Here is a 17,544-nt window from a genome sequence, read left to right as displayed (position 1 = left end):
TAGCTTGGCCTTACTCCCTTCAGTTCTCTTCCTTGGCATTTCTTAATGGCTCTTTCTCTTGTTGACAGGAAATATATACTTCTTTTCCATATCAGTAATACCATCCCTCACTTTGCCAATAATAACTATTATTTCAACTATGTCTCATCCTTTTGTTTGAAGACTTTTTTGGAGCCCATCAAATTTCGGTTCTAATTTAGGAATAGCTTTCTAGGACTGCAAAGTTCTTAGTCTTGAATTTTTTTTTTTTTAATGAGAATTCCTCGTTTAATGTCTTTTTTTTATTTTTTAACCTACATATTTTTTTTTTCTGTATGTATTTTTATGGGATTCTACTTTCAAGGACTTTGTTCAGAAGGGTGACACTGGTAGTAAACTCTGAGTCTTTGTGTATTTTTATTTTGCTTTAATGCATAGGATTTTAAGTTAAATAGTTTCCCCTCAGAATTTTACAGACATTGCTCCCTTGTATTCCAATTTAAAGTGCTGATGTGAGAAGAATGTGATATCCTCGCATGTCTCATTTTTTTGTAGGCAACCTTTCATATTTTTTCCTACCTCCAATGAAGCTATAAGATCTCACTATAATTGACATTATGGACTTTCACAGTGATATGTATAAAAGCAAACACAAAATTGCCCTGTAGGAATATTTGTCACAACTCAAGATAATAGGATTCACAAAAATAGACCATTTACACTGAAATAATTTTAAAATAAAAAATTACAAACCAAATATGGAAAAATAACATTAGAGCATATAAAACAGATAAAATAATTTCCCCCTTCCACAAGATTTGAAGATAATTGATCGGTCTGGCAGGGGTGATAATTATATTTAAAGTTACTAAAATAACTACTCATGAAAACCATAAATAAAGAATATGTTTTGAAAATAGAGTTTATTTGATAAAGAGCCAAATCTCTCAGGAATAAAAAATTGTATTGAAAAAAATATCCACATATACTGGGCAGATTGAATAACAAATTATATATAGCTAAAGAGAAAACTCATGTATTGGAGTGTAAATCTAAGCCAGTTACATATGTCACATAAATCTGTAGAATGATGGGAAATATGAAAGAGGAGGCTCCTGGTGACTCAGTGAGTTAAGTGTCTGACTCTTGATTTCTGCTTAGGTCATGATCTCAGTGTTGTAAGATCAAGCTCCATGGGCTCTGAGCTCAGTGGGGGAGTCTGCTTGAGATTCTCACTCTCCTTCTCTCTCTTCCCCTACCCACCACACTCTTGTGCTCTCTCTCTCTCTTTCTCAAAAAAGGAAATATGAAAGAGAAGTTATGAGATACATAGGATAGAATGAGAAAAACCAATAAATATCAAGTAGAAACTATAGATGGACTAAATAGTTTAAGATGCAGTATTTGAAGTGATAATGGTCAAAAGTATTTCAGAATATAAGAAAATTACTTATTTATATTTAGAAAGTATATAATAGTTTCATATCAAACCTCTGTGATGACTACTTCCTCTCTTAGGGGTCCTTTTAAATGCATGCATTCAATTTAAATTTCCTTTGTCCGACTTAAGAAATATATATGCTTAAGAAAAACATATGCTTCAGAAATCAATTTAGATGTCACCGTTTATAGGAAGTTTTGGTGATCTATCATATTTGGGTAGGACCACTTATACCTGAGCTTCCAGTTATTATCCTGATCTTAGATACCCTGAGTATAGGACTTCTAGTTACTCTCATCATAGCATTCCTCAACAGATTCTCATACATTTTCAGCTTACATGTGTGTCCTGTTGACAACAGAGCAATTACATCTTTTTAATGTTGAATTTCCCCTGACTAGCACATAGTAAGCATTCAATAAACATTTTAAAGTTTTTACTAAGTATAGTATATATACAATGTTCTATTGGTTTTAGGTGCACAACATAGTGATTCAGCAACCTTATATATTGTGCAGTGTTCACCACCATAAGTGTGATTACCTGTCACCATACAATGTTATTACAATATTGACTATATTCCCTATGTGGTACTTTCTGGACCATTTTCTTACACCATACACAAAAATAAACTCAAAATGGATTAAAGATCTACATGTGAGACCTGAAATCAACAAATATTTTAAAAATAAATTAAATTTCACACAGTATGCTGCTCTTCTGAAGTGCATAGAATCTCAAAATATCAAGGCAAGGCTTCTCATACCATTTCTATACATCACAAAGTACCACAAATTAACTCAGAGCTGAGTGTTACTTAATTTTTATGCATTATGGGTTTAGAGAAGAAAATTCACCTTATAGTCATGGCTATAAGAAAAACATTAAAATACTATGTTCTGCATGAGAAAATGGTGTTTTTCAAGCTTGACTAATGAACAAACCTCTCTAAAACAGGAAAAAAATGTTCAAAAATCCTCACAACTAACTTTATTCGCTTATTTAAAAATATTAAGGCCTACTGGAGACATAGTGAGGAATTATTTTCATTTTAAGTTTTAAAATATGTGCAAATATAGAACTAATTAAAATTATAAATCCAACAAAATGATTTGATCAAAACAAATTTAGAAATTAAGTACAAAATCCATAAAAACAAAGGCAATAATATAAATTTGATGTGATGCATGATTCTTGGCTGAAATTAAATCTCTGCTTGCTATTATGTCTTCAGTTCACCATGCCAATTCTAATTTGTGTCTAGCAAATATTTTAATTCTCCCATTATTTCCTTTCTTTTTCAAACTACTGTGGAGGTCAATTAACATTAATTTAGGATGTGGGAGGAAATACATCTTTTATGTGTTAAATCTCTTTTGTTCTTTTCTCATCAGCCTGGGAAAATTAAGTATTACTTGGATTATCTCAATTATAAAAACTAATACAAACCCAGGCAGGCATTATGGTATTCAGTAGTCTGTAGGTCATCTAATTGATTCAGAATATGTCTCTTATAATTTCTGGATTATCTCAAATTAAAACATACAATTAGAAATTTTCAGAGAAAACTCAGATTGCTGAAATAATGTCTTCATATCTCTAAGTGTCCCTGTATCCTGTTGGACAGCCTGTCCTACTCCTTTGGTAACCTAAACCATTTCCTCCTCACAGTTCTTTATGACTAAAGTCAATTCAAACATAAGGAGGGAAACCAAACAATAATACATTTTATCATTTAGGATTCTGAGTCCTTGAATTAATAGGGGGGATTATGAAAAGTTATAGAAAAATGCAGAATATGTAAAATAGAAATTCTCTTGAATCTAGAATATTTGAAAAAGAGATAATCCTTTCCCCTTTCTTTTAGTTATAAATTCAGAAGCTTGATTCATCTAGAAATGTGTTCATCTTAATTTCCCTTTTGCTCTTTTTAAATTATGTGGCTTGGAAAATAACTTTATCACCAGGTATCATAGTGATATGATCAGTTTAGAATGTATGCTTCTTAAAGACCATTTCCTCTTCAGTGTAACTTTTGTTGTGTATCAGTTATTTCCAAGGACAAAAGCATTAAAAATTGAATTATATTTTTTTTAAAGGAACATTTTTATTCCATGATACTGGATGAGATTTCTTGCAGGTAGAGCAAATAATATGGAAGTGACCCATTTTATCCTTTCTTGGAAGAAAAAGCATGATAGATTGAAACATTCATGGCTCTTTTTTATTTTGTTTTTTGAGCAGAAATTCAGGAATTCCATACTCACTATAAAACTCTAGGAAATTAGGGTATTAATTGTTACACTATATTAAAAAAAAAAGAATGTCTAATAGCCTGTCCTTTTGGCCAGTTGCATACATAGTTTGTCCTTTAAAAAATTGTTACTGTTTTGTTTGTATTACCCCTAAGGTATATTTTAGAAAATCAAGTAGATAGTAGATGTATCATTAGTTTTAAATTAAACTTGTTTTATATCTGTCTCAGATATAAATATTATGAAGAGATGATCCATAGTATTTGCCTGTCCCCTGAAGCCTAACTTTACTTGACAACTTAGAGCAAATTTAAATACTCCCTTGATACGTCCTAATTCCAGGATATCTATCTAAAGCCATGTTTCAAAGTTTTCTTCAGTTGAGCTTTCTTCAACTACAATCTTAAACTAAAACTCAATATGCAAAACTAACGAGAGCCATGCTCTTCTGGCTTAATATAGAGTGGGGGAAACATAAAAGCCCCCAGTTGAATTTTCTTTTCTTTAAGATTTTATTTATTTGAGAGAGATGAGAGCACGTGCACGTGCAAGCAAGTGCAGGAAGAGCAGAGGGAGAGGGACAAGCAAACTCTGTGCTGAGCATGGAGGGAGCCAGATGTGGGGTTCGATTTCATGACCCTGAGACTATGACCTAAGCTGAAATCAAGAGTTGGACACTTAACTGATTGAGCCACCCCAGTGCTCCTCTTGTCTCTTTTGATGGTTCCTGAGTTACCTCCAGGGAACCCCTTGAACTCCTTGAAACCACTACCATATTGGAAACTAATCTAAATCATCTTATGACATCAAGTATATTCTGTGGCCAACACAAAGACTTCTTTTGTGGGAGGCCTATGAGTTAAAAATGAAACAAGTTGAGGACTCATTTGCAAGGTCTAAAAACAACCTGGTTCTTGAGCTAAGCTAAGGAGGGAAAAGAAAAACGCCAATTTTATTACTATTATTACTGTTAGTATTTTGTCATTTTGACAAACGCAGTGTATCATGGGAATTTCTTTGGGAATAATTTAAGATTTAATGACTTAAGTCTATGTTTGGGAAATTCACCAACTCTGGTCTTTGTAGACGTTAAGTAGATTCCATTCCACTTGAAACCTTCGAGTGGTAGATGGATTGAATGCATTGAGTTGATTGGACAAAACTGCTGTGCACTAAGTTTAGAGATTATTATACCATCAAATGTGATGGCATTCATGCTCCATAAAATACACTGTCTCATTCCTGGGTGCTTGAGGAAGATGTAAACTTGTGATGTTTCTGAACTTGGGCTGAAAAAATGGCTGGTTTAGAAGGAAATTATATATATATGTAAATTATATAAATATATTTTAAAAATATATATACACACACACATATACATATGTGTGTATATCTGGTCTGGAGCAGGTACATAATTTTATGGGTATTGAAGTCAGAGGATGAAGTTCAGGTTAAGTAAAAATAATAAAACATAAGGACAGACATTGATCCACTTAGTTACAGAGTTTCTGGCCAAAACAGAGTTGTAGAACATTGAAGACAGATTGAGAAATATTATTCTATGAGGCCTACTCTTTGAATTTTTTCTCTGTAAACCTCTGGCTACTGAGGATTCCTTTCCATTTTTGTCTTTGACAGAATTTTTGTAGAGAAAATGGAAAATGACCTTCATCCCTAAAGAGATTTTAAACCTGGGTTTCTCATGGCCTCTATCAGCCTGATATTTTAGGGTGACTTTTGGGAAAATTAACTCTAATTCCCTTTTTCTAGTGGGTTTCCCACTAAGGGTCTTACCTGTTCAAGGATACAGATTCTCCCAAAAAAGGAGTTGTGATGAATGACAGAACTTGCCAGATTTCATCAGAGATGTGAAAAGTCCTGATGAATTCTGGCCCTTAGTTCCCTCCTATCTGAATCACTGACAAGTACATTTCTTTCTTTTTCATCCAGAACCTTAATATGCAAAGGAGCTAAAATTACTGATAAGGTATCTGCACGATGCTGTAGCTATCTTCACCAAAATTCCCCATGTAAACTAAAATTTAATGATTTATATTCAGGTCATTTTAAGTAGTTTAGGAAAAGAAAATTCTAAGTGCTTGCAGATGCTCTAATTAAGGTGCTTGTTGAGCTAGTTAATGAGCAAGACTTTCATATCTTAAGTGTGCATCTGTTGAACGCAAAGTTTATCCAATTGCCTCATTTAAAATTTCATGCTCCAATGTTGTGTGTCTTTGAAGGATTCAAAAAGAAATTAAAGGAGTGTGCATATTCAAAAGTATGGTAAACTGAGCAGGCACTGGGACATGCTTATGAGCATGTAAATATAATTTACATACATTTGCATGTCTAGGCTTAAAGTCAATTAAAAAGCACTTTCATTATATGTCTAATTTATGCTTCTTATGGAAAGTAAAATGATAATAGGGGTATCTTCCAGAATTTTAGTTTTTAAAGAATTCCAGATGGGTTCTCTAATCTATAAAATAATGGAGTCAAATTTAAATTTGAGTCTGAAATGGACCTGGTCATAATATCCAAATGAATTTAAACTGATATAGAAGGTATCCACTGCTGCTGGAGACGTTTGTCTGTATTTCCAGATGTTTGTGGGTCATATCTCTACTCTGTATCCAGTATCAGGTGGTATATTTTCTGGTTTTGCTAACCCACAGACTGTCATGCTTTTATGCTGCAATCGATGTTTACTCATGATCTCATTGGGAAGCAACTGAACAAAGTGGCTAAACATGCTGGCTCTAAGTAAAATAGCCCTAAATACAAATGCCTTCTCCTCCACTTACTAGCCATATAAACTTAGATAATGGAACCATTGTAATAATAAAATAAAATAGTCCTTAGTGTCTGGATTAGAGAACTCCTAAACAAATATTAGTTGCTGATGCTATTATTATTGCTGTTATTATTCTGGAATTTCCCATAGACGCCAAAGAAAAAATAATTCTTTTGGCTATAAAACTAAAGCCTATAAAAAGAGCTGCTATGAATAAATTGGTGAGTAATGAATGAATTGGCCAAATTGTAAGAGAAAAACCAGAAGAAATGGCAGATATCTCTACTCTGCTGCCCATCCACAGTCTACGTCACACATATCATCGTATGATTTCCTATTTATTAAAAGAAAAAGTGGAGAAAAAACTTGAGCGTTTAAAAAATGCACTTCCAAAGTACTAACAGAATGATTGATTTTCGGTAAAATTAATTCTTCAGGGATGCCTAAGTGGCTCAGTTGGTTAAGCGTCTGCCTTTGGCTCAGGTCATGCTCAGCAGGGAGTCTGCTTCTCCCTCTCTCTCACTCTGTCTCTCAAATAACTAAGATCTTTTAAAAAAATTAACTATTAGAAATCAAATATTCATGAAAATGAGATTTTACTAAATTCATAAGAAATTTTCTTTAAGCGTGAGTGATGAGAGGTGTTGTCATGTTTGGGGCGAGTAAATACTCACGTTCAGTCCTCCTCTCTCCGTAGGTAGGTTTCAATGAAATTTGAAAGGCTTCATGTATCCTAACTATAGAGATTTCCATTCTTTATTGGAAATAAAGATAAATACTCCCCTTCCAAACTTTATCATCTGTTGCTTTAAGAATTTTAATCATGTCTACCTAAACATATCTTGTTACAGTGTAATTGCATTTACTCTTCTTAAAACTTCAGTGGAAATATAGAAAAGTTGGTCATTTATCTACAATATAAACATCTTTCATGGGTTCTGGAAAACAGACCTGTCTGTAAAAGGAAAATAGGGTATTCCAATACTCATGTTGAAAACAAAGAGGTACCAGTAGGATTCTCAAGTGAAAATGTTAAGCAATGTTTTAGAATATAAAAGTGGAGAATATTGTGAGATTAGAGTGACATGGTGAGGAAAACACAGTGAGAAATGAGTACATTTTATTAAGAGATGAACTTGGGCATAATTGTAAATGCAGTTGTCTAAACCATGTTTACGATATGGATTTCTCTAAAGTTCCCCTTTCCCATCTGTATTAGTCATCCTGGGCAGCCATAGCAAAATGCCAAAGATAGGGTAGTTTATACAACAAAACTTTATTTTCTCACAATAATGGAGGCTGAGCAGTCCAAGATCAAGGTCCAGCAGGGTTCAGTTTCTGGTGACAGCCCTGTTTCTAGTTTGCCTATTGCCATGTTTTCATTATATCCTCATAAGGCAGAGTGTGTGTGCATTTGTTCTGGTCTTTCTTCCTCTTTACAGAGGGACACTAATCCCATCATGGGGACCCCACCCTCATGACCTCATCTCAACCTAATTACCTCCCAATGGTTCCACCTCCAATACTACCATATTGGGGATTAAGGCTTCAAAATAGGAATTTGGGGAGAACACAAACAATAAGTCCCTAACACGGTCTTTCTTTCTCCTAATCTCTTGGAAAGGAAGTATTTAGCAAGGAGATGAAAATAGCATTTCTTCTAATAGTGTTTCCTGAACAAAACAACTCAAACACCACCAGGTTTAGTGGATCAGGGGTGGAACTGCAAGATCTAGTTAGCTCTATTATTAAATGAATTTTCTGTTCCAATTTATAAGGTCATTCAAAATCTTACTCCATGTCAGAGTATTGTAATTACAGTTATGTTTTACCAAATTTGGAAGCAATTAGAAAATATGTATGGTTAATTGCATTTTTCAAATGACGTTTTAACAATGAAGAGATACCATTACAGTTGACCCTTGAGCAACACAGGTTTGAACACATGGGTCTGCTTATACATGGATTTTATTTTTTTTTTATAGTACTGTAAAAGCATTTCTTCCTTAGGATTTTCCTTTTTTTTTTTTTTAAAGATTTTATTTATTTATTTGAGAAAGAGACAGTGACAGAGATAGCAAGAGAGAGCACAAGTGGGGAGGAGAGGGAGAAGCAGGCTCCTGCTGAGAAGGGAGACTGACCTGGAGCTCCACCCCAGGACCCGGGATCATGACCTGAGCCAAAGACAGACACTTAATGGACTGAGCCACCCAGGCGTCCCCTTCCTTATGATTTTCTTAATAACATTTTCTTTTCTCTAGCTTTATTGTAAGAATACAGTATATAATGCATATTACATACAGAATATGGGCTAACCAACTGTTTATTATTGGTTAAGAGTAGGCTATAAGTATTTAAGTGTTGGGGGAGTCAGAAGTTACATGCACATTTTCGACTGCATGGAGATTAGTGACCCTAACCCCTGTAAGGGTCAATTGTATATAATGGAAATAGCTTAGAGCTTAACACTGATAGTTATATCACAGTTATGTCACAATCTAGCCCTAAAATTACTGATAAGCGATTTAAATTGTCTAGCCTCCTGCGTCTTAAACTGTAAAATGTGGGCAACCATATCTGCTCCGAAATTTTACAAACTTTGTAATTCTGTCAACTAATATTTATAAAAGACCCACTATGTGCCAGATACTGTGATTAGAATTAGGATATGGTGCTTAATAAAATAGATATACCTCCTTTGAGAATCTTTTTGTTTAGTGGAGAAAAGACACATTGAAGAAATATTTACAAATACCCATATATGTCCAAACATAAAGACATTTCCTCTTTGTTTACTTGCATATATGAACTTAGAGATAAAAATGAATTAGTCAAATAATTATTAATGATACTTAGAAATTTATTTCATATACTTGAAATATGCTATAAAATCAGATTGGCATGGGAATTATTGCTTTGTTCATGTAAAACGTTTATTCAAACTGCATCCACTTGTAAAATTAGCTTTTTTCTTTACTAGAATTCACTTTTGAGTTATCTAACAATTTTCCAGAGCTCATCATAATTTTTGTCCAAATAATTTGGCATACTGTACTCTTCAAAACCATGTATGATGCTGTCACCAGAAATTTTACATACTATTTTAAAAAGTATATAGAATAAACACACTATTTTAAAATTTTAATGAATAATATACATAGTTTTAAATAAGTCACATTATCTATATAAGTCATTTATATAAAATGAATATTTTACTATTTACTGACTTATAAGGCATATTTTTAGTTCTCCATTATGTGTATTGCTATCCACAGTAACCTTGAAAATGCTTCCTTAGAATCACATCTAACAATTATAATTATTTCACCTTATTCTCTCAGTTATGGTTTTTAGGTCTAAATTAAATATTTTTCTCTTGGGTGAATTTCACAGGTCCAAAACCTAGCAGTGGTAGAGGTCATTTCACACTAAGAGACATTGACCATTTTATTCAATACAAGTAATTGAGAAGTGTCATAAAATATACTGAACATTTATAAGGTTTCAAACATAGTCTGGTACTTCCCTGGAGGATGAATCTTATGGTTAATGGGCACATGTAATAGTGAATGAGTGTGTAAATTGTGAAACAACATGTACATACTAAACATTATTATGAAACAAATCCAATAATCATTTGGGGTAATAACATAGGTATAGAATGCACATTACATGTTTTGGCAGGTTTTGTAGGAATTTTGTGCTATGAGCATTATAGCTCCTTTTAAAAACATCATTACTACAATCAACACAATGAACAGATCAATCACCCACGAAAGTTTTCTGATAATGTTGCTTTTCCCATTCCCAGGTTACCACTGATTTGCTTTCTGTAACTATAGATTGCTTTGCATTTTCTAGAATTGTATGTAAATGGAATCATACAATATGTTTTGCTCAGCATAATTATTTTGAGATTCATCTTTGTTGATGTCAATGTCAGCTGTTTATTTTTTAGTGCCAAGTAGAAAGCAATTGTGTGGACATACTATAAATTGTTTCTATTTACCTGTTGTTGGATAATTGGGTTGTTTCGAGTATTGGCCTATTATGAGCAAAGATACTTTAATCAATTGCATATAAATCTTTGTGTAGACACATCATTCATTTCTTTTGGATCATATGATAGCATATGTTTAACTTTTTAAGCAACTGCCAAGTTGTTTTCCAAATTAGTTGCTCTATGTTATTTTATCACCACCTGTGTATGAGTTTTGTTTGTCCCATACCATCACCAATACTTGGTGTGGTCAGTCTTTTTTAATATTTGAATTTCTAATAGGTGTGTAATGGCATGTCATTGTGGTTTTAGTTTGCAATTTCCTAGTGACTAATGATGAAATTTTTTTTATATGCTTATTTGTCATCTCTATGTCTTTTTTTTGGGAAAGTATGTTCAATTATGTTATCCACTTTTAAATTAGGTTGTCTTCTTTTTATTGAGTTGTAAATGTTCTTTATTTTTTTTAATAGATTTTATTTATTTATTTGAGAGAGAGAATGAGCAGGGAGAGTGGGAGAGGGAGAGGGAGAAGCAGACTCCCACTGAGCAGGGGCTTGATGCCAGGACACTGGGATCATGACCTGAGCCGAAGGCAGATGCTGAACTGAGGTGCCCCAAGGTTCTTTATTCTTGATGTAAGAGCTTTGCCAGATTTTTGTCTTATAACTACTTTCTCCCAGGAGGTGACTTAAGTTTTAATTTTCTTAACAGTATCTTTTGAAGAGCAAAAGCTTTAAATTTCAACTAAACTCCAATTTTATTGGCGTTTTCTCTTATGACTTGTACTTTTTGTATCATATATAAGAAATATTTGTTAAAATCAGATTTCTCCTATCTTATAAAAAATGAATAATTTTATTTCTTACATATAGGTCTATGAACTATTTCAGTTTTTATTTTTATTTTTTGGTGTGAGGCCAGGGTTGAGGTTTCATTTTTGTTTTTGCATGTCTACCCAATTGTTGCAGCATCATTTGCTAAAATGTTATTCTTTCTCCATTTAATTTTTTGGCAACTTTGTTGGAAATTAATTGATCATGCATGTGTGGATCTATTTCTAGACTCTTTTGTACCATTGATCTGTTTGTCTGTCTTTATGCCAGTACCATATGGTGATGATTACTATAATTTTGTAGGTCTTTAAAAATAGGTAGTGATTGTTCTCCAACTTTTTGTTTTTCAAAGTTGTTCTGGCTATTCTACACTATTCGCATTTGCAGGTCAATTTTAAAATCAGCTTGTCAATTTCTAAAAGCAAAGCCTGCTAGGATTTTGATTAGGGTTACATTAAATGTTTAGATTGATTTGGGGTGGTATGATAGTTCTCTGTGAAACTAATTTATAAAATATAAAGTTTATCGGTGTCTTATACTAATACCTAAGAATGTGAAGAATAAAGATCTTAGAGTACTTGGTCCTAATTGTCACTTTCTCAGATTGCGTGCTGCTTGATTATTTTCCCAGTATATTATTTTTATCTTATTACTGTTGAAACCCTAGTTAAAAAATGATTTTGTTAACATGTTCTCCTTTCTCTTTAATCTTCATTCCTTTCTGCCTCCTTGGTTGTCTTAGACCTTTTGTGTTGTAATTTTGGCTTGTGAGCTCTTACTCTTGGAGCTCTATTAGAAGAATTCTTAAAGGATTGACTTGAAGTTGTTCCTTTGGATTGCATTTGTATCTGATTCTTCTGGAGTCCAGGTGTAATTTCAACTGAATTCCATTTTAAATAAAAATGCTGAGCTTGCATATTTGAAAACCATGGAAAGTATATGAATTTAGTCTCCCAAAGTTGTGTGAGCTTGTCCTAGGTTACATTCTCAAGGGAAATATTTCTTCCCTTCTGTTCAGAGGCATGGACAAAATAGACCAATTTCCTTAAATATTGCATCTTTGCATTTTGTTTTACCCTTTTCCTGGGAGTGCACTTGAAGATTCCTGATTTTGTGGGACTTCCAATCCTGTTCCCCTTTATCACAATCAAGGCATTGTGTCATATTTTTTAGCATGTTTGTGGCCATTAAATAAAAAGTCTTAATCCACTGGACTAATACATTTCCTCATTGCTTGCTTACATTCCTGAATTCCTATTTTTAGTGTAGAGTATGTTCTTAATTTCTTGTCAGCTGAGGCATTTTAGAACTATTTCATGCAGCATTTAAAAAATATTGAGGGGCTGAGGATAAAGAGTCCTTCACACTGATGAGAATGGAATTCTGTACACCTAATTTTGGCATTACTGTTGTATAGCTTCATGGAGACAAAATTTAGGACTTACAGCACTGATTTTGTAGTAAATCTGGGAAGTGGCAATTTCTCCAATTGGCAGCTTCATACAGCACTTTGAAATCTGGCAATATTCAAGAGTGGTCAGTACCTCAGAGGACAGGCATTTATATGTCACATAAACAAAATGAAAGCCAATCATCAGTGTGCACCTATGTTCTTATTTAATTTACTCATTTTGTAAATATAGTTTGCTCACTTAAACTATATGGACTATTAAGTGACTTCTAATACTTCATCATCTCTTTCCATGTGCCTCACTTTCCTGATGGGAAGATTAGAATACTTAACGTATATAAATCATTTAGAACAGTGCCCAATGCATAGTGTGAAGGGAGTATTCCCTCTGACCATTATTCCTCTCTACATCTTTTTTTTTTTTTTTTTTTTTTGATTGTATGGTTCCCTCTACCTGCAATGTCCTTTCCTCCATTTTTGCTTAGGGAATTCTACTCATTATCCAAAGCTTTCCTAACTGTCCTCATCCATACTTAGGTCTTTTTTGATCCTCCCACTCTTTGCTTACATTGTTACTAGAACTCTACCCACATTCTACTTTTGTAGTATGGTCTGCTGCATATATGTTTAGGTGGATGGGAGAAAGAGGTTTTTCATTGTAATCTCCATGCTGGAGGGATCATGTTTTGTTTACATAGAACATAGCATAGAACACATGCTTAATATATGTTAGAAGAATGGCCACGATTGTATTGCTAGGGCATAAAAGAACATTTTAGGAGGTGATTCTGGCCCATTTTTTCCCATCTCCTTGAATTAAGATTTAATAGACTGAAATAGCAATATAAACTTTGAAGGATTCATTGCTACTTATTTGAAAGAGTTAAAATACATTTAATATAGTTTGTTTCTCTTGTCTCCTTCACTTAATGTAGACATATAGAAATGACATGTGAAAGTTTAAAAATTTATCAGAAAATTTAATTCAGTAGAAGTAAGACAGGTAGTGACACTGTAAAGACCAGAATTCTGGTGTCCTAACTCCCATATCAGTGCTACTTCTATTCCTCTTCCTGCCAGATTCAGAGGCAAGCTGACTCAGGAAGCAGATGAGTAGTTTTGGAGAAAAGTAGTTTAGATTCCAGAGCAGAATGAACTTCTTTTTCTTCTTTCTTCTCCTTTCTTCTTTTCCTTCTTCTTCTTCTCCTTCTTCTCTTTTCTTTTCTCCTTCCTTTTCTTCTTCCTTCTTTCTTTTTCTTCCTTTTCTTCTTCTTCTTCCTTTTCTTTCTTCCTTCCTTCTTCCTTTTCTTTCTTCCCCAGAGAAAGCAATTCCTACGCTATTATTAAACGTGTTAAGTGCCTGAATTCCACTTCTTACTCACATGCAACTTGAGGCATCTTTTAACAGGAGTGCCTGATTTTATGTCCTTCTGCCTTATGTTCTGACACTCCCACAGAGGTGTTAATAAGCAGTGCATTGAAATGAGATTTATAATTTGACAACCAAAGGAAAGAAACACAGGTCATGTGTATTTTTCTTCTGGGATAAGGAAAATTGCCTCTAACTATTGATTTTAAATTTGGCATTCTGAGTCTGTGGTGACAATGTGAAATTTCTTTTGATGGTTTTTGTTGTTTTGATACTAGACTAAGGAATTATCATTTTTATATAATGCTTGGGATCAATATATTTATGATCCGTGTGCTTAAAAGTGATCCTGGCATATCTACAAAACAGTATTTCTACGTTAGTGCAGTGAATGATTGAGATTTGATTCTGTGCTTTAAGTGATACGTCTGAAAACATTATCTATGGAGCAAAGACATTTTTATTACTGACATACCACCTTGTTTTTTCAGTAGTTCATTCCTTAGGCACAAACAAATAATAAGAAAAAGCACTAACAATTAGTAATAAAAATGCCCAGAAGCATTTCAATAGTGACCTTATATAAAAGGCAGTACTTCTCCCTTCCCCTTGAAGTTGGAGGCCCAGATTTCCTGGCCAAAGGGAGAGGGTCCGCATTCTTTTCCATCTTCTTAGCCACTTGTAGGTTATAGCAATCTTATGGAATAATTTTAGCTGAATTTATTAAAAATCCCAATTCCCTCATTTCAGGTGAGATCTTAGTACTACTAGGCAACTTTTTTTTCAGTCCTAACTACACACATTTTCCATATCACGTTGTGTACAGATGTACAACTTATCTCAAGTTCCAACCTCATCCCACATGATCATTCTCAATTAATCTTTAAACCCACTTCAGTGTGAAAGTAAAGACTCCTAGGTGGAACCACTTCAGCATCCACTACTTCAGCCTCAAAATGTACACATGACTTCCTTGAGTACTTTTTCTTTCTCAAAGGAGAGGGTGGTTTTCAAGGCTATTGAAACTTTCTCTGTTCTTGAACCCATCTCTTCCTGCCTTTTCTGGAAAATTGGTTAATCAGTTGTCTTCTCTCTTGCAGTTTGGACTTCCTTACCTTTTACAAAAGCTTAACCTTTTCTCATCCTAGATCAAAACCTTTCTTTACCCTGATTTCACCTCAAGCTGTTATCTAATCTCTTCACTTAATTACAGCTTTATCAAAAAGTATTCAGTCCAAGTCTTCAGGTAAAACCTATTCCATCACCACTTGACTACAATCCAACTTCTATTTTCACCATTTTTGACAATGTTCTTTGAAAAGTCAATGATTTCCTTCTCACAAAATCTAGAATATCTCTACAAGTCTGATTTTATTGATTTCTTTTTTGAATACCTCTTCTTTTTTTTTCTTTTCACTTTTCCCTGAAAGGTTCTTTCACAGACTTCTTGATTGCTTCTCTTCATCATTCACATCCAATTATGAAGTCAAATCACTTCTACCCTTGTAGGAATCTACTTTTCTATGACCAGTGTTGCTCACCTAGTTAAAAATATCATCTGTTTTCTAGACCACTGCGATAACTCCCTAACTGGTCTCCCTCTGCCCTACATGTTTATATGAATAAATACGTTCTCCACAATATTCATGCTATTACTTTGATTTTTCAGTAGTTTTATAATCTTAGTAAAAATAATACAGATTAATACATGTTGTCTTGGAGGATTCAAACAACACTGAATGTGAGGAAATATCACTACTAACACCATCACCAATGGTTTATTATTTTTATTTTAACCTGTCTCATATAAATTTTTTTGAAGTTTTAATTCCAGTATATTTAACATAGTGTTACATTAGCTTCAGGTGTACAATCTAGTGATTCAACAATTCCACACATTACTCAGTGCCCATCATGATGTGTACTGTTTTTGTACTCTTTAATTCTCTTCAGCTATTTCACTCATTCTCCCAACCACTTCCCCCATGGTAACCATCCGTTTATTATCCATTGTGAAGTCTTTTTGTGGGAGGAGGGTTGTCTCTTTTTCCTTTGTTCATTTGTTTCTTAAATTCCACATATCAGTGAAATCATATGGTATTTGTCTTTCTCTGACTTATTTCTCTTAGCATTATACCCTCTAGATCATCCATGTTATTGCAAATGGCAAGATTTCATTCTTATGGCTGAGTAGTATTCCATTGTGTGTGTATATATATGTACCACATCTTTATCTACTCATCAGTTGATGGGTGCTTGGGTTGCTTCCATAGTTTGGCTATTGTAAATAATGCTGCAATAAACATAGGGATGCATGTATTCCTTTGAATTAGTGTTTTCATTTTCTTTGGGTAAATGCCCAGTAGCAGACTTACTAGATCATATGGTAGTTCTATTTTTAATTTTTTGAGGAACCTCCATACTGTTTTCCCCTGTGACTGAACCAGTGTGCATTCCCACCAACAGTGCATGAGGGTTCCTTTTTCTCCACATTCTCGCCAACACTTGTTGTTTCTTGTCTTTTTAATACTAGCCATTCTAATAGATATGTGGTGATATCTCATTGTGGTTTTGATTTGCATTTCCCTGTTGATGAGTGATGTTGAACATCTTTTTCATGTGTCTGTTGGCCATCTGTATGTCTTTGAAGAAATGTCTGTTATGTTATTTCCATTTTTAATTGGATTATTTCAGGTTTTTTGATGTTGAGTTGTAATTCTTCTTATATTTTGGATACTAACCATTTATTAGATATGCCATTTGCAAATATCTTCTCCCACTCAGTAGGTTGTCTTAGTTTTATTGGTCATTTCCTTTGCTGTGCAGAAGTTTTTAATTTTGATGTAGTCCTAATAGTTTATTTTTACTTTTGTTCCCCTTGCCTCGGAGGACCTATCTAGAATAAATGTTGCTATGGCCAATGTCAGAGAAATTACTGCCTGTGCTCTTTTCTAGGATTTTTATGGTTTCAGATCTCATGCTTAGGTCCTTAATTCATTTTAAGTTTATTTTTGTATATGGTGATGGTGTAAAAACATGGTCCAGTTTCATTCTTTTTTCCATGTAGCTGTCCAGTTTCCCCTACACCATTTGTTGAAAAGACTGTCTTTTTCCCATTGTATATTCTTGCTTCCTTTGTTGAAGATTAATTGACCATATAATCATGGGTTTATTTCTGGAGTCTCTATTCCACTGTTCTGTATGTCTATTTTTGTACCAATTCCATACTGTTTTGATTACTATAGCTTTTAGTATAACTTGAAAGCTGGGATTGTGATGTCTCCAGTTTTGTCTTTCTTTTTCAGGATTGTTTTGGCTATTTGGGGTCTCTTGTTGTTCCAAATTTTACAATTGTTTTAGTTCTGTGAAAAATGCTGTTTATTGGTATTTTGATATGGATTCCATTAAATCTGTAGATTGCTTTGGGTAGTATGGACATTTTAACAATATTTGTCCTCC

This window comes from Ursus americanus, chromosome 8, assembly GCF_024610735.1.
Source record: "Ursus americanus isolate L20-20 chromosome 8, mUrsAme1.1.p, whole genome shotgun sequence".
Taxonomy (NCBI): Eukaryota; Metazoa; Chordata; class Mammalia; order Carnivora; family Ursidae; genus Ursus; species Ursus americanus.
The sequence above is the reverse complement of the archived record's forward strand: the minus strand, read 5'-3'. Positions refer to the sequence as shown.